Genomic DNA, 20983 nt, shown 5'->3' with positions numbered 1-20983 from the left:
GCTGCGTGGTCCCATGGTGTTTATACTTGCGTACTATTGTTTGTACAGATGAGCGTAGTACCTTCAGGCATTTGGAAATTGCTCCCAAGGATGAACCAGACTTGTGGAGGTCTACATTTCTTTCTGAGGTCTTGGCTGATTTCTTCTGATTTTCCATGATGTCAAGCAAAGAGACACTGAGTTTGAAGGTAGGGCTTGAAATACATCCACAGGTACACCTCTAATTGACTCAAATTACGTCAATTAGCTTCTAAAGCCATGACATCATTTTCTGGAATTTTAAAGACACAATCAACTTAGTGTATGTAAACTTCTGACCCACTGGAATTGTGATACAGTGAATTATAAGTGAAATAATCTGTGTGTAAACAATTGTTGGAAAAATTACTTGTGTCATGCACAAAGTAGATGTCCTAACCAACTTGCCAAAACTATAATTTGTTAACAAGAAATATGTGGAGTGATTGAAAAACGAGTTTTAATGACTCCAACCTAAGTGTATGTAAACTTCAGCCTTCAACTGTATATATACACTACCGTTCAAAAGTTTGGGGTCACTTATAAATGTCCTTGTTTTCCATGAAAACATACATGAAATTAGTTGCAAAATTAATGGGATATATAGTCAAGACAAGGTTATACATAATGATTTTTAATTGAATTATTAGTTGTGTCCTTCAAAGTCTGCTTTTGTAAAAGATTCCTCCATTTGCAGCATTTACAGCCTTGCAAAACTTTGGCATTCTAGTTGTGCAGTAATCTGAGGAGATTTCACCTCATGCTTCCTGAGCACCACCCACAAGTTGGATTGGCTTGATGGGCACTTCTTATGTACCATACGGTCAAGCTGCTCCCACAACAGCTCAATAGGGTTGAGATCCGGTGACTGTGCTGGGCACCCCATTAAAGATAGCCTTCCTTCTTCAAGATCCATTTTTATCCTGTACAAATCTCCCACTTTACCACCACCAAAGCACTCCCAGACCATTACATTGCCTAGAGCATGCTTGACAGATGGCGTCAAGCACTCCTCCAGCGTTCTTCTTTGTGATCAGAACACCTCAAACTTAAATTTGTCTGTCCATAACACTTTTTTTCCCAATCTTCCTCTGTCCATTGTCTGTGTTCTTCTTAATCTTTTCTTTTTATTGGTCTGAGATATGGATTTTTCTATATAACTCTGCCTAGAAGGCCAGCATCCCGGAGTCGCCGCTTCACTGTTGACGTTGAGACTGGTGTTTTGCGGGTACTATTTAATGAAGCTGTCAGTTGAGGACTTGTGAGACGTCTGTTTCTCAAACTAGACACTCTAATGTACTTGTCCTTTTGCTCAGTTGTGCAACGGGGCCTCCCACTCCTCTTTCTATTCTGGTTAGAGCCAGTTTGCTCTGTTCGTGAAGGGAGTAGTACACAGCGTTGTACGAGATCTTCAGTTTCTTGGCAATTTCTTGCATGAAATAGCCTTCATTTCTCAGAACAATAATAGACTGATGAGTTTCAGAAGAAAGTTATTTGTTTCTGGCCATTTGAGCCCGTAATTCAAACCCACAAATGCTGATGCTCCACATACTCAACTAGTCTAATGGACAGTTTTACTGCTTCTTTAGTCAGAACAACAGTTTTAAGCTGTGCTAACATCATTGCAAAAGTCTTATAGAAAATTAAGAAACGCCAGTAAAAATAAAACTAGATTTTCAAAAGCCTCCTTCTATAGTATATGGTTAGTTTTACAAAGAATGTAAAAAATCCACAGCAGTTCTGGAAATACACAAAATACCTTATAAATAGGTCAAATAATCCTCAATAATGTTTCATTCAAGAGCCAGCAGATATAGCTATTGTTTTTCATATAAATATAAATATACATATATATATATATATATATTATTTTATTATTTTTTATTTATTTTTTATTTTAAGATGGTAGATCAGCTTTAATACTGCAGATAGATTATGGCTTCCATCAATGTAATTGTCTGCATCATTTCCAAACCCCCATATTTTTTTGTAAATGTATATTTTTAAAATATAATTTGCTTTATTATTTTCCGCTAAGCCTACCACCCCTCCCCTAATTGGAGTAAACGAATCGACAACAACATTTAGGCTTCTACTTCCAGCTTATACATACTATATCAATTTTACAGACACAATGTCTTTCACAATAGTTATCTTTTGTTTATTTTTAATCCCATCATTCAGCTACCATCAATCCCTCCCATATATATCTGTCACGTCCTGACCATAGAAAGCCTTTATTTTCTATGGTAGAGTAGGTCAGGACGTGACTAGGGGTTTAGTCTAGTTGATATTTTATATGTGGGGTTCTAGTTTGTTTTTTCTATGTTGGTGTTTTGCTATGATTCCCAATTAGAGGCAGCTGGCTATTGTTGTCTCTAATTGGGGATCAAGTGAAATGAAAAAAAATCACTTGATTATGAAATTCCAAAAGAAATAAAACTGAAAAGTGGTGCGTGTATATGTATTCACCCCCTTTGCTATGAAGCCCCTAAATCTGGTGCAACTAATTACGTTCGGAAGTCATATAATTAGTTAAAGTCCACCTGCGTGCAATCTAAGTGTCACATGATCTCAGTATATATACTCCTGTTCTGAAAGGCCCCAGAGTCTGCAACACCACTAAGCAAGGGGCACCACCAAGCAAGCGACACCATGAAGACCAAGGAGCTCTCATAAACAGGTCAGGGACACAGTTGTGAAGAAGTATCAGGGTTGAGTTATAAAAAAAAATCTGAAACTTTGAACATCCATATTAAATCCATAATTAAAAAATGGAAAGAATATGGCACCACAACAAACCTGCCAAGAGAGGGCCGTCCACCAAAACTCATGGACCAGGCAACGAGGGCATTAATCAGAGAGGCAACAAAGAGACCAAAGATAACCCTGAAGGAGCTGCAAAGTTCCACAGCAGAGATTGGAGTACCTTTCCATAGGACCACTTTAAGTCATACACTCCACAGAGCTGGGCTTTACAGAAGAGTGGTCAGAAAAAAATAAGCAAACATGTTTGGTGTTCACCAAAAGATATGTGCTAGAGTACCCAAAATATGGAATAAGGTACTCTTGTCAGATGAGACTAGAATTGAGCTTTTTGGCCATCAAGGAAAACGCTATGTCTGGCGCAAACCCAACACCTCATGACCCTGAGAACACCATCCCCACAGTGAAGCATGGTGGTGGTGTCAGCATCATGCTGTGGGGATATTTATCATTGGCAGGGACTGGGAAACTGGCTAGAATTGAAGGAATGATGGATGGCGCTAAATATAGGGAAAATCTTGAAGGAAACCTGTTTCAGTCTTCCAGAGATTTGAGACTGGCACGGAGGTTCACCTTCCAGCAGGACAATGACCCTGAGCATACTGCTAAAGCAACACTTGAGTGGTTTAAGGGGAAACATTTAAATGTCTTGGAATGGCCAAGTCAAAGCACAGACCTCAATCCAATTGAGAATCTGTAGTATGACTTAAAGATTGCTGTACACCAGCAGAACCCATCCAACTTGAAGCAGCTGGAGCAGTTTTGCCTTATAGAATGGGCAAAAATTCCAGTAGCTAGATGTGCCAAGCTTAAAGAGACATACCCCAAGAGACTTGCAGCTGTAATTGCTGCAAAAGGTGGCTCTACAAAGTATTGACTTTGGGGGGGTGAATAGTTATGCACACTCAAGTTTTCTGTTTTTTTGTCTTATTTCTTGTTTGCTTCACAATAAAAAATAAAAAATGGTATGCAATAAAAAATGGTATGCATGTTGTGTAAATCAAATGATACAACCCCCCCCCCCCCCCTCCCCCCAAAAAATTAATTTTAATTCCAGGTTGTAAGGCAACAAAATATAAAAAATGCCAATGGGGGTGAATCCTTTCGCCTGCCACTGTATCTATCCAAAAGAGAGATGTATGGATAAACCACTTCTCCAATGTTTTTGGCTCTATAACAAGAACAAACAGACAAAACAAAAACATGATCAAATTCAAATCTTAACATAAACTTTTAAAGACTATCAGAACCCACTGGATTCTCCAATTACATTAAATTAACTACAGGACAAATTACAAACCCTCCAACCCAAAAAGGCCTGTGGGGTTGATGACATCCTAAATTAAATTATAAAATATTCAGACCACAAATTCTAATTGGCTAAACTCTATAACATTATCCTCAGCTCTGGCATCTTCCCAAATATTTGGAACCAAGGACTGATCACCCCAATCCACAAAAGTGGAGACAAATTTGACCCCAATAACTACCAGGGGATTTGCGTCAACAGCAACCTTGGGGAAATCCTCTGCATCATTATTAACAGCAGACTCGTACATTTCGTCAGGAAAACAATGTACTGAGAAAATGCCATTGTCTTTTTACCAAATTACCATACGACAGACCACATATTCACCCTGCACACCCTAATTGACAAACAAACCAAAACAAAGGCAAAGTCTTCTTATGCTTTGTTGATTTCAAAAAAGTTTTCAACTCAATTTGGCATGAGGGTCTGCTATACAAATTGATGGAAAGTGGTGTCAAGGGGAAAAACATACAACATTATAAAATCCATGTACACAAACGACAAGTTTGAGGTTAAAATTGGCAAAAAACACACACACATTTCATTTCTCAGGGCTGGGGGGTGAGAAAGGGATGCAGCTTAAGCCCCACCATTTACAACATACACTACCATTCAAAAGTTTGGGGTCACTTAGAAATGTCCTTGTTTTAGAAAGAAAAGCACATTTTCTGTCCATTATAATAACATAACATTTATCAGAAATAGTGTAGACATTGTTAATGTTGTAAATGACTATTGTAGCAGGAAACGTCAGATTTTCTATGGAATATCTACATAGGTATGCAGAGGCCCATTATCAGCAACCATCACTCCTGTGTTCCAATGGCACGCTGTGCTAGCTAATCCAAGTTTATCATTTTAAAAGGCTAATTGATAATTAGAAAACCCTTTTGCAATTAAGTTAGTGTCATGACGTTGCCCTTTCTGGGTATAGATTGTGGCTTTCCCCTCTCTCTCCCTCTCTCTTACACCCAGGTTTTGTTATCTCAGGCCATACATTCCTGGCGGAGACTCTCTCCCCCTGGTCATGCAGAGAGAGAGACACAGACAGAACAAAGGATTTCATGTGGCTGAACTCCTAAATCTCCAAAATGGGAAAATGAAACAAAATGTCCACTTGTGAGAAGGTGGGTATGGTCCGTGGACACTTAAGGGACGTGTATGACGAGTGTGTTTCATTTGGTGACCGGAAGGACAGGACAGGAAACACACATAGCTATATCTCTGAGTGTGTACATTTCTCAATTATGGGGTTTGCAATAAATTATTGTATAAAATGAATGAGTAAAGATGAAACTATTTGTGAAATGATGTAATGTGAGAGAATTGCATTCCCTTTAAAGTTTAACTAAATCATTGTCCCGCCCCCGTGAGCACAGACATGATCAGACGTCATAGAACCGCCTTTTTTTCTGGTACGACTAAAACCCCCTCCTGAGGAAATCCTCTTCAGACCACGCGTACCTCGGTGTAAACTGAGGGGACACAGGTTTGAGTTTAGACTAAGCAAACCCACAGCGTGAGCTGTGATTGCGAATAGTTATTGAATTCCTAACCATACCACGTGGAGCATCTGCTACACAGCTGGAAATAGTTCAACTCTGAGACTATCGATCCCTACAGAATAAGAGCAAATCTTAGATACTAATTACTAGTCTGCAGCTAGAAATTATGTTAATCTGGGATGCGAATACCGACAACCGCCAAAACATCTATTCTATGAGAACATTACAGAATTGTACTCTGAAGTATCCATTCAAACCACATAATACTTTGATCTTCAGGGAAACAGAGAGAGAAAGAGACGTGGATGAACTGACTCTCCAGCAGACGGACCGGAATCCAACAGAAAAGATCATGACACATGGGCGTAAATATATATATATTAATTGCGTTTATCATTTGTTTTAATGAGTTCATGTGCAAAGGATTAGCATTTCAATTAATATAATTATAGTAGTATAGTGTGTAGTGATCCCTTTTGTCTTTCCCGCTCTTGCTCAGTCCACAAGCCGTCATATCAGCTTTGGCCACTAGGGAATCTTCCCTATCATTGTTAGTAACATATATCTACTGTTGTTTGTTTATGCATTTCTGTGATTATTTAGTTAGTTAGTAAATAAATGATTAGGCCAATTGGTGTATGGATGATTCATAGTAAAAGCTGGGTTTGTGCAGATAACCAACAATTTACCATAATTGGAATGAGACTGATGTCCTTGGTGCCCCGACTTCCACGTTAATTACATTTACATGATTAGTTTAATCACGTAATAATAATTACAGAGAATTGATTTGAATAAAATAAGTCTTTACTTTTAATGATGCCAAAGACATGACATTAGCACAGCTGAAAACTGTTGTACTGATTATAGAAGCAATAAAACTGTCCTTCTTTAGACGAGTTGAGTATCTGGAGCATCAGCATTTGTGGGTTCGATTACAGGTTCAAAATGGCCAGAAACAAAGACCTTTCTTCTGAAACTCGTCAGTCTATTCTTGAAATCTCACATCTATTGGGTGAAATACCACAGTGTGCAATCATTGTAAATACAACCTATATTTATGTTTATTTATTTTCCCTTTTGTACTTGAACTATTTGCACATCATTACAACACTGTATAGACACAATATGACATTTGACATGTCTTTATTCTTTTGGAACTTTTGTGAGTGTATTGTTTACTGTTCCTTTTTCTATAGTTTATTTCACTTTAGTTTATTATCTATTTCACTTGCTCTGGCAATGTAAACATATGTTTCCCTTGACAATAAAGACACCCTTAAATTGAAATTGAATTGAGTGGGAAAGTGGAGAGTGAGGGATGGTGAGAGAGGGGAGAGAGAAAGGGAGAGAGTTGATTAAAATATTGTATAGATTTTTTTTAAATGTAACCAAACCATTGTTATTAATGAATATTTGAATACCGTATATTTGTTTCATCCCCTAACCTGTTATAACACAACACCCACAATGATAAAAATTGCTTGACAGATCAAGCGTTCCACTGTTAAACATATCCTAAAGAAACATTTGAAACATAGCATCCTTAAGAGTAAAAGCAGCTATAACATTCAGGGTTTGTGCTCCTCAACCTTTGGTGTGAAAAGCACAGACCCAGACTTTGTAGATAGTAGATCATGTATATATTTCAGACATTATTATACTTCTAGAGACATGGAGTAGAGGAGACTTACAAACATCCAATCCAAAAATGACAGGGAGTTTAATGTACCTTTAGTGAAACATCCACATGTAAAATGTACCAGCGATTCAGGAGGGATTGTAATCTGGTTTAAAGAAGATCTTTCAAATTATATCACAGCAGAGAGAAAAGGAAAAACATACATTTGGCCAAATATATATTTTTAAAATCAAATTGTCAACTCCGATCGAGACATTTACTTGTGTGCTATGTATATGCCCCCCATCTGACTATCCATATTTGACTATCCATATCCAAAACAAATATTGTTTTCAGACTCTCTATTCTGATGTAAATCATTTTCAGTCAGCAGGCAAAGTTATGTTAATGGAGGATCTAAATGCTAGAACTAGTAAAAAAAAGCAGACTGCATAGATTTAGAGGGAAACACCCATATATATCGTACTACGTCTGTGTATGACTCACAACTGATTACAGAGACAGAACTATGAGAATTGTCAACAAAAATGTGGAACAAGTTCTCCAGCTCAGTAAAAGCCTGGGTCTGTACATTATTAATGGCAGGATGAAGGGTGACTCTCTGGGTAGGTTTACTTTTTGCTTTGCAGTAGGAAACAGTGTAGTCAACTATGACATAACAGATATGGGGCAAGAACAAAATCAATGCCTTTATGTTCAAGCCACAGCTCCCCTTGTCAGACCACTGCCAAATTAGAATTCATCTGAAAAAAATCTGATAAACCAACCCTAAATGTAAAACCTAAACTCTACCCCCTCCTGACCACATACAAGTGGATGAAAAATGGTTGCGTGTGTGGCAGCATTAAATAGCATTGATATTGAAAACTTAATTTACAGTTTTCTTTTTAACAAAGCCACTAATAAATTTATCAACGTACTCATTAAACTCAATAAAAAAAATCTGATCTAAAAATGGTTTGACAAAGAATGTTAAACTGCAAGAAAACAACTAAGACTTTTGTCAAACCAAAAACACCGGGACCCTGTAAACCAGGAGTGTCACGCCCTGATCTGTTTCACCTGTCCTTGTGCTTGTCTCCACCCCCCTCCAGGTGTCGCCCATCTTCTCCATCATCCCCTGGGTATTTATACCTGTGTTCTCTGTCTGTTTGTTTCCAGTGCGTCTTGTTCGTTCAAGCTAACCATTGGTTTTCCAATCAGTGCCTATCGTTTCCCAATCTCTCTTTCCTCATCCTCCTGGTTCTTGACCTTTGCATGTCCTGACCCTGTACCCGCCCGCCTGACCTCTCTGCCTGACTCTGAACCTGCCTGCTGTCCTGTACCTTTGCTCCACCTCTGGATAACTGAACTCTGCCCGTCCCTGAGTTCGCCTGCCATCCTGTACCTTTGCTTTACGCTGGATCTTCGACCCCTGCCTGCCTCAACCTGTCTTGCAGGCAGGGGTCGCAGATCCAGGGAAAAGCAAAGGTACAGGATGGCAGGCGAACTCAGGGACGGGCAGAGTTCAGTTATCCAGAGGTGGATCAAAGGTTGCTACAATAACATTGTTACTTCGACAATCTGCATCTGGGTCTTACCTTGATTCCTGATAAGGAGACACATCTCATATACCAATATACAAGTTATTATAAAGGACAATTATCCTACTATATGACCAATGAGCTTGATAAAATAGAGTAAATCAATAAAAAAGTATTTTTGGGAATGATGTAGGAAATTAGATACCACTGTTAAAAATAAATACCTCCCAATCGAAGATGGGAAAATCTGGAATGAGCATTTTGAAAATCTCTATTAATTCCAATAGTATTGTCCAACAAAACAAGCTGGACATTACTATTACATTGTCTGAACTAAATAATTAAATAAAGGCCCTCGAGCAGTAAAGCCTGTGGGTCAGACAGCATTCAAACAGAGATGCTGAAACACAGCAGCACTAAGATGAGAGAGTCTATTCTCAAGCAAGTGATGACGGTAGACTACATTCCTGAGATCTGGAGCCAAGGCTTTATCACACCTATATTTAAAATGGTGACAAGTTTTACACTAATAATAACCCTAGTATTAAGTTAGGAAAGGTTTTCTGTAGCATATTGAATGCCAACATTTTAAGTAAAAGTGAAATTGGATTCCTCCGTAAACACCGAACAACAGATCACATATATACCCTTGACACCTTGGTCAAAAATGTCCACCAAACTCACAAAGGAAAAATATTTGCCTGTTTTATAGACTTTCAAAAAGCCTTAGATTACATATGGCATGAAGGTGGTGTAGGAGGCAAGGCCTATGATATTATTAATGTGATCTATAGTATAAGGATAACAAATTCACAAGTTCACAGAAAAACACACAATTCTTTAGTCTGGACAGAGGAGTGAGAAGGTTGAAATATTAGTTCAACCTCATTCAATATCTACACTGAATGTACAAATCATTAAGAACTCCTTCCTAATAGTGAGTTGACTGGATGTCATTTGGGTGGTGGACCATTATTGATACACACAGGAAAGTGTTGAGTGTGAAAAACCCAGCAGCGTTGCAGTTCTTGACACACACCGGTTCGCCTGGCATACCGTGTTCAAAGGCACTTATATCTTTTGTCTTGCTCATTCACCCTCTGCATGACACACATATATAATCCATGCCTCAAGGCTTAAAAATCCGTATTTAACCACCCCTTCATCTATACTGATTGAAGTGGATTTAACAAGTGAAATCAATAAGGGATCATAGCGTTCACCGGATTCACCTGGTCAGACTATTTCATGGAAAGAGTGAGTGTTCTTAATGTTTTGTACACTGGGCTCTAACCAATAATATTGTGGGAAAAAACAAAGTAATGATCTTTCAGAAAAGTCCAGATCTTGGGAAAGTAGATACCATTTCACCCTAGGCAAAACAACTATGAACATACCACCAACTATACTTATCTTGGTCTGACTAAAAGTTAATCTTATCATGTATACTCCCTCTCCGGCCTCTAGGTCATTAGGCTGCTGATTATCCCGCACACCATCGTCTTGCTCACCTGCGCCTCATGACACTCACCTGGACTCCATCACCTCCTTGATTATCGTCCCTATATCTGTCACCCCCCTTGGTTCTTTCCTCGGGTGTTATTGACTCTGTTTTCATGTTGGTGTGTTGTTTGTGTTTCGTGTTCATCATTTATTAAAACACTCACTCCCTGAACTTGCTTCCCGACTCTCATTGCACTTGTTATACATCTGGGCAGTTTGACGTGGCCATAAAGCATGCAGAGCATTTTTTTGCAAGTAGAAAGACCCTGTATAAATGTAACCCACCAATTAGAATCTGGCGTAAAATATTTGACTCTGTTATAACGCCAATCCTTCTACATGCCAGTGAAATTTGGGGCCCCTTTACAATTTAAAACATACATCATGGGATAAATGCCCCACCAAAATGTTACACCGGGAATTTTGTTAAAATATTCTAGGTGTGCACACAAATGCCCCAAACCTAGCCTTGTAAGGCCGAACTTGGGAGATTCCCCCTAGCACTCCAAATTGAGAAAAGAGCCACCACATTCTGGTCTCACCTAGCACACTGTGATCCAGAATATTAGCATCACAAGGCTTTCTTATGCAAACACCACAAACCATAGTGACTCTTTAGACTTCAGAGCAAATTGCCCATTCCACCACAAATAACAAAATTCTAACAAATAAAAAATCTCTAACCACAATACATACACTAATTATTGGCTAAATGAAATTATATTTAATCACAGACTTCAATGTTACCAAATTCTAAGTACAGATATCAAATTAGCACAACACCTAGTCAAAATCAAAGAATTTAAACAAAGGAAGACTCGGTGACCATAGCCTTGCATTAGAGACAGGACACCATAGAAAAACATGAAAGGTCAGAGAAGAAAGACTATGTAAGCACTGTGGGTCGGGTGAAGTAGAGAATGAGCAACACTTCCTAACCCGCTGCTCAAAATATGACTCAGAGGTACAGTATTTTTCTCCCCCAAAAAAATACAAAAAGGAGAAAATCTGCATTTTTTTTTTGCAGAAAACAGACAGTAGATCTTGCTACAGATTATGGCCTGTCATAATATCAATTGTTGCAGTTTGTTTTATTATTTGTGTATTATTTTCCATGTATAACTGTTTTTGTTGATATGTATTGTAATTATATTACATATTGTTCATTTATGTAAAGCTTCATATACAATACTTTGGCAACTGTTGCAACCACCCATTCATGCCAGTGAAGCATTTATTGAATTTAATTGATAGGGTGAAGAAGGGAAGGGGAGAGAGAGAGATGAGCGAGAGAGGAGGAAGAAAGAGGGGGAAAGAAGGGGGAGAGAGAGAGAAGAAGTAGAGAGAGAAAGAGACAGAGGGGGCCAAGAGAAGGAGAGAGAAAGAGAGAGATGGGATTAGAGAATATAGAGAGAGAGACATGTGTTTTTCTGTCTGTGAGCCTCATCTTTATTGACTGAAAATGTATTGACATAAGCGTCAACCCTGTGACTGTAATGTAGATGCAAGGTGTCAGGAAGCAGGTGCGTAATAATGGTTGCCAGGTGTGTGTAAAGATGGGTGACAAGGAGGACGGCCCCAAGAGCGAGGAAAGGGATGGTCAACAAAGGTGGAAATCTCAGATGACGTTGTGATCTAGAACGTTGTCAACCGGAACCCAACACCGCTCCTCTGGACCATACCCCTCCCAGTCCACCAGGTACTGGAGCCAAACCCCACGACGTCGGGAGTCCAGGAATAATCTGACGGCATAGGCGAGGCTTCCATCGATGTCCAAGGAAGGCTGAGGGGTGTCATGGGGGACGGCATCAGCCAGGGGACCAGGAACCATGAAAAGATGGTGAGTGGGGAGTTGTAATCTGTAAATTACTTTGTTGACCTACGAATTAAGGACTCAGCTTCTTTAAGGGCAGGCGGAGCGCATGGTTCCTGGTGGAGAGTCAGACGCGATCACCGGATGGAACATGGGAGTCTCACTGCGGGGGCATTCTGCCTGCTCTTTCTGATGGAGGACGGCGTGCTAGAGTCTCACGTGGGCATGGTTCCATACCTCTTCTGCGCATCTGAACCACTCGATCACCGCAGGAGCTTCGGTCTGGTATTGGAGAACATTGAGCCAGGGCTGGCTGATAACCCAAAACACTCTGAAAGGGAGTTAGTCTGGTGGAGGAGTGTCGCAATTAATTCTGGGCATATTCAGCCCAAGGAAGAAATCTCGCCCACTACCCCTCCCGGTCCTGGCAGTGGCTCCTCAGAAACCTCCCCAGCTCCTGGTTCATCCTCTCCACCTGCCCATTAGATTGAGGCCGGGTACCTGGAAGTGAGGCTGACAATGGCGCCCAGCGTCTCCATGAAAGCCTTCCATACAAGTGATGTTGATTGGGGTCCACGATCGGAGACGTTATTGTTGGGCTGAAGGGCATCCACAGGACTCTCAACCGACGTGGAACCACAGGGAAAGGGTAAGCAGGTCTTCCAGCATTCGGGTACCCAGTCAGTGATTTTCATGAGAAGGCATAGGATGATGATCTTGTGTACGGGTGCACTGATGATGAAGAAAGTAAGAGTTTCTTGATGTATGGATTCCACAGTGAGAGTGAGTGGTGCTGTGTGTGATTGTCCCAGATCCCAGTGGTTGACTTTCCAGTGCTTGAACAGGATAAAGTGAGGGTAGCGGGTATGAGGTGATGTTAAGGGAGGAGGCAAGGGCCTGGTCAATAAAATTCCCCACAGCACCGGAGTCCACTAGAGCTGTAGAAACAAAACATGAAGGACAGCCAGCCAGTGAAATCGTTACTAGGAAAGGTTTGGCGGAAAGTGATGATGAAATACTTACGCCTAACCCAGGAGACGGATGATCACATGGCTGTCCCTCTGCTCCCGTGGAATCCCATTTAGAATGTTCCCGGACACTATTGAAGCTGGTGCCCCTCCTGTCTGCAATAAGGGCAAAGCCCCAGCTGTCTATGACGGTGTCGCTCAGCCAAGGAGAGATGTGTGTCCCCCACTTCCATGGGTTCAGGCGATGGGGGTACCGACGCTCCCAAAGAAGGTTATCCTTAACAGATGGTCATCGCAATGCGGCCATCCAAGGATAGGTTGTCGTCTCGGCACGCCAACTCCTTCTGGACCTCTTCACGCAATCCTCTTCTGAACAGAGTGCGGAACGGCGGCTCATTCCATCTGCTGGATGCTACCACTGTCCGAAAGGTGAGCGCGTACTCCACCGTAGTCAGACCATCCTGCCATAGTTGGAGTAGGCGCTCACCCCCCTTTCTGCCCTCTGGTGGATGGTCGAAGACCTCCCTGAACAGAGCCATGAACCACTCATAGGAACCCAGCTCTTCTTCTCCTTTCTCCCAGATGGCCGTGGCCCACCCCAACACCCATCCAGTCTGCAGAGAAATATCCGTGGCAACCTTGGACCTCTCAATGGTGGGGGTTCCCATCTGATGAGTGAAATAGAGGGAGCACTGGAATAATATTTAAATGGAGTTCCATCATATTTGTCCGGGAGGGACAATCGGGCATCGCTGACCAGGACGGACCGCTGGATGGGCTGCAGTACTGGCTCGCTGGGTTGACTTGTGGTAGAGAATCTTCTGTTGTTTGGAGATAACTCCCCTTGAGTAATGTCGACTTGTTGAAAAACGCAGAGGACCTCATCCATAGCCGTTCCCAAATGAGCCAGCTGGTCATGGTGTTGACAAAGTAAGTGTCCCTGTTCGCAGACCATCTGGGAGATGTCTTGGTTAACTGCTGTATCCATTTGTAGAGGTAGTATTCTGTAACATAGACACAGGGAGTCAGGAAGCAGGTGCAGTTAGTGAGTTTAACAATAACAAACATTGGAGCATGGCCAATTGACATCTATGACAGGATAATGTTTTCCTAAGATATCATGTTGGATAGAGATGAGGTCGGTGCTATAGGTGATTCTGCATGTCTTTTTCCCTCGACGGGCAGCCAGTCTTGGATGGGGGACTTGAAGAAGTGCATCTGTGTTTTTCACTGTGCCCACGATGATATTGCAAGCACAGTTCATTTTAGCAGATTAGACGACAATAACAGCAGCTGAAGATAACGTAATGAAAAGTGGGATCACAGATCTTGGCAGAACACCAAGAGGACATCAGGTGGATCCAGGTCTGGGGAAGGATACGGCAGGCTTCTCGGAGCATGGCAGAACTCCTAGATCCTGGAGAACAGGAGCAGCGTTAAAGGGAACAGGGGAGACAGAGACATAGAAGGATGCAGAAAGAAAACACACAGGTTACAAGTAGATCAGGGGCGCATTCAGCAGAACACAACGTTTTTGAAAGTTCAGATATAAATGTGTTATTGCCCTCTGATAGGCCAGGTAGAATTGTCACCATGTTGCTTACACCAACCTGCTCAGGTCTACACAAATGCACAGGGAGTAAGGGCTAGGGGTTGATTTGGGATTCAGGGATTGGCCCTTTCTCAATTTGTTTATTTAAAAGCATGGATTTTTCTTCATCCTCCACTGATTCAGAATATATCAATTTAGCAGGTTAAAGCTTTGTTTATGAGCTATTGAAACTTGATATCTGAAATCGTATTTATTTTATTCATTCAAAAAAAAGGCCATCCTTAACACCCTCCCTGCTTCTTCCCACAACCCTGGCGTGTGACTCCTTAACCAGACTTCGCATATAGACATGTAAGGAGTGTGGGTCAGTGCCTCAGTGACCATACGAAAGGCCAAAAAGCCAGCCATATTGTAAACAAATGCAATATGTCAGATGTACAGTGGGGCAAAAAAGTATTTAGTCAGCCATCAATTGTGCAAGTTCTCCCACTTAAAAAGATGAGAGAGGCCTGTAATTGTCATCATAGGTACACTTCAACTATGACAGACAAAATGGAAAAAAAATCCAGAAAATCACATTGTAGGATTTTTAATGAATTTATTTGCAAATTATGGTGGAAAATAAGTATTTGGTCAATCACAAAAGTTTATCTCAATACTTTGTTATATACCCTTTGTTGGCAATGACAGAGGTCAAACGTTTTCTGTAAGTCTTCACAAGGTTTTCACACACTGTTGCTGGTATTTTGGCCCATTCCTCCAGGCAGATCTCCTCTAGAGCAGTGATGTTTAGGGGCTGTTGCTGGGCAACACGGACGTTCAACTCCCTCCAAAGATTTTCTATGGGGTTGAGATCTGTAGACTGGCTAGGCCACTCTAGGACCTTGAAATGCTTCATAACAATGCTTCATCCAGCCATAACAAGTGATGTTATGGCTGTACAGTGCTGTCATGTAGGAGGCTAACCAGAGTTGACTAACAATATGAGGGCAGACCACCATAAACTTTTTCCCAAAGTGTGCACTTGTTCACATCCCTTCATGGATTTGAAAGAAAATTACTAATGAGTTCTGAACAAGTGACCACTTCAGGAGGATGGAGATATTATTGGGATGGAACCACAGTGACTGAACCACAAATCCCTTAGTTCACCCTGCACATTCCCAACAACACATTCCCTGCTTGAAAACGGTTTTTGTTTTGGAAACAGATGATGGATTAGGTATCCACGAGAGAGTAACTTCAAACTACTCCAACCATATTAACCAAGTCACAGCTGATGGTAGTGACTTGTGAGTAGTGCTGTGCGATAATGGCCAACATATCATAGCACTGTATTTTAAGAAAATTGGATGGTATGATGGTATTTGGCTGTATTTTATGTTTCTATGTTTCTGAATAATAAAAATAGGGTGGCAACACATACATTTTTTACAAAACCTTTTTCTCCCCAATTTGGTGATATCCAATTTCAATCTTGTCTCATCAATGCAACTCTGCAACGGGCTCGGCGAAGGTCAAGTCATGCATCCTCCGAAACAGGACCCGCCAAACCACGCTCCTTAACACCCGCCTGCACCAATGTGTCAGAGGAAACACTATTTAACCTGGCGACCAGAGTCAGCCTGCAGGCACCTGGCCCACCACAGGGAGTCCCCCCCGGCCAAACCGTCCTCTTACCCGGACGATGCTGGGCCAATTGTGCACCGCCTGGTCACGGCCGGTTATGACACAGCCTGGGATTGAACCCGGGTGTATAGTAATGCAGTGCCTTAGACCGCTGTGCCACCCAGGTGGCCCCCATTCTAAGTGATTTCAATTGGTCTTTCTCCATTCTGATTGTTTTATACTGTTCACTTCAACCCCAAATATATTTTTTATCAATTTCTGCATTTACTGCACTCATTTAAAATAATTTCCACACTTCCATGTGGGGCTGCACGATACGGGCAAACAATCTAGGTCTTGTTTTTTTATCCAATGTTGCAATTTTGATTTGACTTGGGTGAACAGTTGGAATCATGGAAATATAATTATTATTCTAATATATAGTTTGGATACAGTGAATACAGTGTACACTTTGAATACACTTTGAATACAGTGTTGTTTGACATGGCAATGAATTAAAATACCAGGGAGGAGTTATTGTGACAGGGCAGGAACCAAAGTGTTGATAAGTGTTTCATAGGGGACCCTATAATCTTTGGCTACATTTAATGTTTCCTCTTTAACTACTTAATGTAGCTAACATATTCTTTCTTCACATATTCCTCTTTGATTTTGAAGATACTGTTGAACAAACAACATGCTGATTTAGGTCTACATCATCACTGGTATTATCATGCTGTATAGCTAATTAAGCTCGCTCTGACTAATTTATTATCTAGCTGTCGATTAGCAGTAGCGATTAGCAGCTAACAAGACTTAGACCTAACTTGCTAAGAAAACACATACTAGCTGTTTGCAGATGTAAGAAACAAAAAATAATAGTTTATTCATTATGGAATGCTAGTGGATTTATATTCATAAGCAAAGTGAAAACAGCATAGTTTTCATCAACATTGTCGCATGTGCTGCATTGACCATGCAGACTGAACGCAAATGTCTCATGGTTGAGGAACAACAAATGCGCTCCTTGAATGAATGACAGGGGGCAGGGCTAGGTCTGCAAAATGGACGTTACACACGGTGTCTCACATTTAACAAACCAAACGTTCATATACCGCTATAGAAGGTAAAGTAAAACCCCAAACCAGTCCGTGCATCAACACCTGTATATGGTAAAATACGGTATACCGCCCAGCCCTGCCTGTGAGTAATGCTAATAGTCCTCTCTCTGAGATCCATTTAGTAACCAGGCAGGTTCGGAATTTAATCATCTGCATCTTGCACTACAACTACCAAGGCTGCACATATAATCAGCATTCAGAACATAAAGTACAATCTCAAATCAAGGTTAATGGTGCACGAAGGAAGATAGCCATTATTTTTAACTACACCATGTACATTCCAATAATTTATTTTTTATGGCTTTGCCTTTCTTAGGTTGAGTGTTAATCCCTATTTGTGCTGTGACATAATTTACACCTACAGTAATCAAAAATCACTTTCACTCTCCACGATGACCTTTTCCTGGTACTAATGTTGCTAACAAGATGACCGCTTCGCCGGGAAAAGCACTCAATGTAACAGCAAAGCTCCTAAACTGATGTTAGCCAGATGAGAGGTCAACTGTAATTGATGAACAATGAGTTTCTCCATTCACCTCCCATTAGTTAAAAACTCAGAGGCGGGCAGGTACAGTAGAGGGCATCTGAGGGGAAATATGTATGGCTCTTTAGCCACAATTGTACGGCTCATTCTGGGTATTGCTTCAAAAGTGTGTGTTATGGTGGGTGTGAATGTGGGTTTGTGTGAGAGAGAGATTTCTCTTCACCCTACTCTCTTCTGTGGAGAGACCCAAAGCTGAACAAGAGGTGGAGGGTTAATGAGCTGTGGGTGAATGGCGTTAGTTAGCGTCCATCCCACACCAGATGCCCTGCTGCTCTGCTGAGCTGAGACAACGCTGTGGTCCGGGCCCCTCGAAAACCTCTTCTAGGCCTGGCAGGTCCATTGTACTCATCACCATTGTCTCTGTGTTAGCTCGCCTCATTAGTGGCTTCTCATGAATCGTCACCGTTTTTGTCCCTCAAACAAACTGTAGGGCCAACAATGTGCCTGTCTATGATATCGGGAACAGCTATGGATGGGCATGTTTTCACCTCTGGTATAGTATAGAGAAAAGAACTGAAGGGGACCAGGAATGTCATGAAGACAATAAGTCAGACTATGCATTAAGAAACCATATAAAGAATCAGCCACCACTTTGTAACAGAGTAAAGAAAGGAGCAGGTTCAGGCCAGGGGTTAATTTCAATACTCGTGTTTGAAAGAGACTGGAATGTTTTAGCCCTTATCATTGTAGTATATACATTTCGAGAAATAATCCAAATGCCAACACATTTCATCACAGGGTCTTAAGCAGCTTGTATATACTCTCAGGAGCTACATGGCCTAAGATCTATATTGTTTGTTCACATAATGGGTCGGTTTCCCAGACACAGATTTGAATTGATTAGGGATCCCCATTAGCAGCTGTGAAGGCAGCAGCTACTCTTCCACAAGGTGTATTTTTATATATTTTTAATGATCTGTTTCTACTGCTTGCATCAGTTACTTGATGTGGAATAGAGTTCCATGTGGTCATGGCTCTATGTAGTATTGTAAGCCTCCCATAGTCTGTTCTGGACTTGGGGACTGTGAAGAGACCTCTGGTGACCTGTCTTGTGGGGTATGAATGGGTGCCCAAGCTGTGTGCTAGTAGTTTAAACAGACAGCTCGGTACATTCAGCTTGTCAACACTTACATATAGTGATGAAGTCAATCTCTCCTCCACTTTGAGCCATGAGAGATTGACATGCATATCGTTAATGTTAGCTCTCCGTGTACATTTAAGGGCCAGCGGTGCTGCCCTGTTCTGAGCCAATTGTAGCCGTGCTGCCCTATTCTGAGCCAATTGTAGCCGTGCTGCCCTGTTCTGAGCCAATTGTAGCCGTGCTGCCCTGTTCTGAGCCAATTGTAGCCGTGCTGCCCTGTTCTGAGCCAATTGTAGCCGTGCTGCCCTGTTCTGAGCCAATTGTAGCCGTGCTGCCCTATTCTGAGCCAATTGTAGCCGTGCTGCCCTATTCTGAGCCAATTGTAGCCGTGCTGCCCTGTTCTGAGCCAATTGTAGCCGTGCTGCCCTATTCTGAGCTAATTGTAATTTTCCTAAGTCTCTCTTTGTGGCACCTTACCACACGACTGAACAGTAGTCCAGATTTGGCAAAACTAGGGCTTGTAGGACCTGCCTTGTTGATAGTGTTGCAGCTTAATTATGGACAGACTTCTCCCCATCTTAGCTACTGTTGTATCAACATGTTTTGACCATGACAGTTTACAATCCAGGGTTACTCCAAGCAGTTTAGTCACCTCAAACTTAGTCAATTTCCACATAATTCAGTTGAGGTTTGGGGTTTAGTGAATAAACGGTTTTAATCAAAACCGGCCCATAATCATCTTCCAAAAATATTGATGACGGCCTGTCAATGACACGTGAGATGTACAGGGGGGAAAGGATTGAGGTCAAGTTCAGACATTAAATAAGAATTACATTCATCCGAAGAAAAACTACTCAGGCCATGCATAATTTGGCAACTTTGTTTTAAGGAGTAGGGAACTGTCACAGATGCCATGTTGGCACCAAAAGTTGTGGGCTATACTCAGCCTTGTCTCAGGATGGTATATTGGTGGTTGAAGATATCCCTCTAGTGGTGTGGGGGCTGTGCTTTGGCAAAGTGGGTGGGGTTATATCCTTCCTGTTTGGCCCTGTCCGGGGTATCATCGGATGGGGCCACAGTATCTCCTGACCCCTCCTGTCTCAGCCTCCAGTATTTATGCTGCAGTAGTTTATGTGTCGGGGGGCTAGGGTCAGTTTGTTATATCTGGAGTACTTCTCCTGTCTTATCCGGTGTCCTGTGTGAATTTAAGTATGTTCTCTAATTATCTCTTCCTCTCTTTCTTTCTCTCTCTCGGAGGACCTGAGCCCTAGGACCATGCCTCAGGACTACTGTCCCCAGTCCACCTGGCCGTGCTTCTGCTCCAGTTTCAACTGTTCTGCCTGTGGCTATGGAAACCTGACCTGTTCATCGGACGTGCTACCTGTCCCAGACCTATTATTTGACCATGCTGGTAATTTATGAACATTTGAACATCTTGGCCATGTCCTGTTATAATCTCCACCCAGCACAGTCAGAAGAGGACTGGCCACCCCTCATAGCCTGGTTCCTCTCTAGGTTTCTTCCTAGGTTTTGGCCTTTCTAGGGAGTTTTTCCTAGCCAACGTGCTTCAACACCTGCATTGCTTGCTGTTTGGGGTTTTAGGCTGGGTTTCTGTACAGCATTTTGAGGTATCAGCTGATGTACGAAGGGCTATATAAATAAATTTTATTTGAAAAGTTCAAAGACAGTTAAGAAGAAAGCAAGTGACAATGTTATGGTCATGGAATGTTTGCGGGTGAGTAGGCTTGGCATGGTGACGCCCAGGCTCTCTGCTTCTGCAGTACAAGTCAACAGCCAAAAGATGGAGATGCAGTGTGGACATATCAGTAACCAATACTCCCACCTAGTGGCACAAATGGCACAGTAATAAACCCAATACTTTTAATCAACTCATTGAAATTATGGCTAATGCTCCACTAGAAATTACACTATAGAGAAAAAATCCAATCAGTAGACATTGTAGTTGTAAGCACAGACAGGCAGGTCTAATGTAACTACAGTTACACTGTTATATAGTACTTAACTTACAC

This window comes from Oncorhynchus clarkii, chromosome 6 (assembly GCF_045791955.1).
Source record: "Oncorhynchus clarkii lewisi isolate Uvic-CL-2024 chromosome 6, UVic_Ocla_1.0, whole genome shotgun sequence".
NCBI lineage: Eukaryota > Metazoa > Chordata > Actinopteri > Salmoniformes > Salmonidae > Oncorhynchus > Oncorhynchus clarkii.
The sequence above is the reverse complement of the archived record's forward strand: the minus strand, read 5'-3'. Positions refer to the sequence as shown.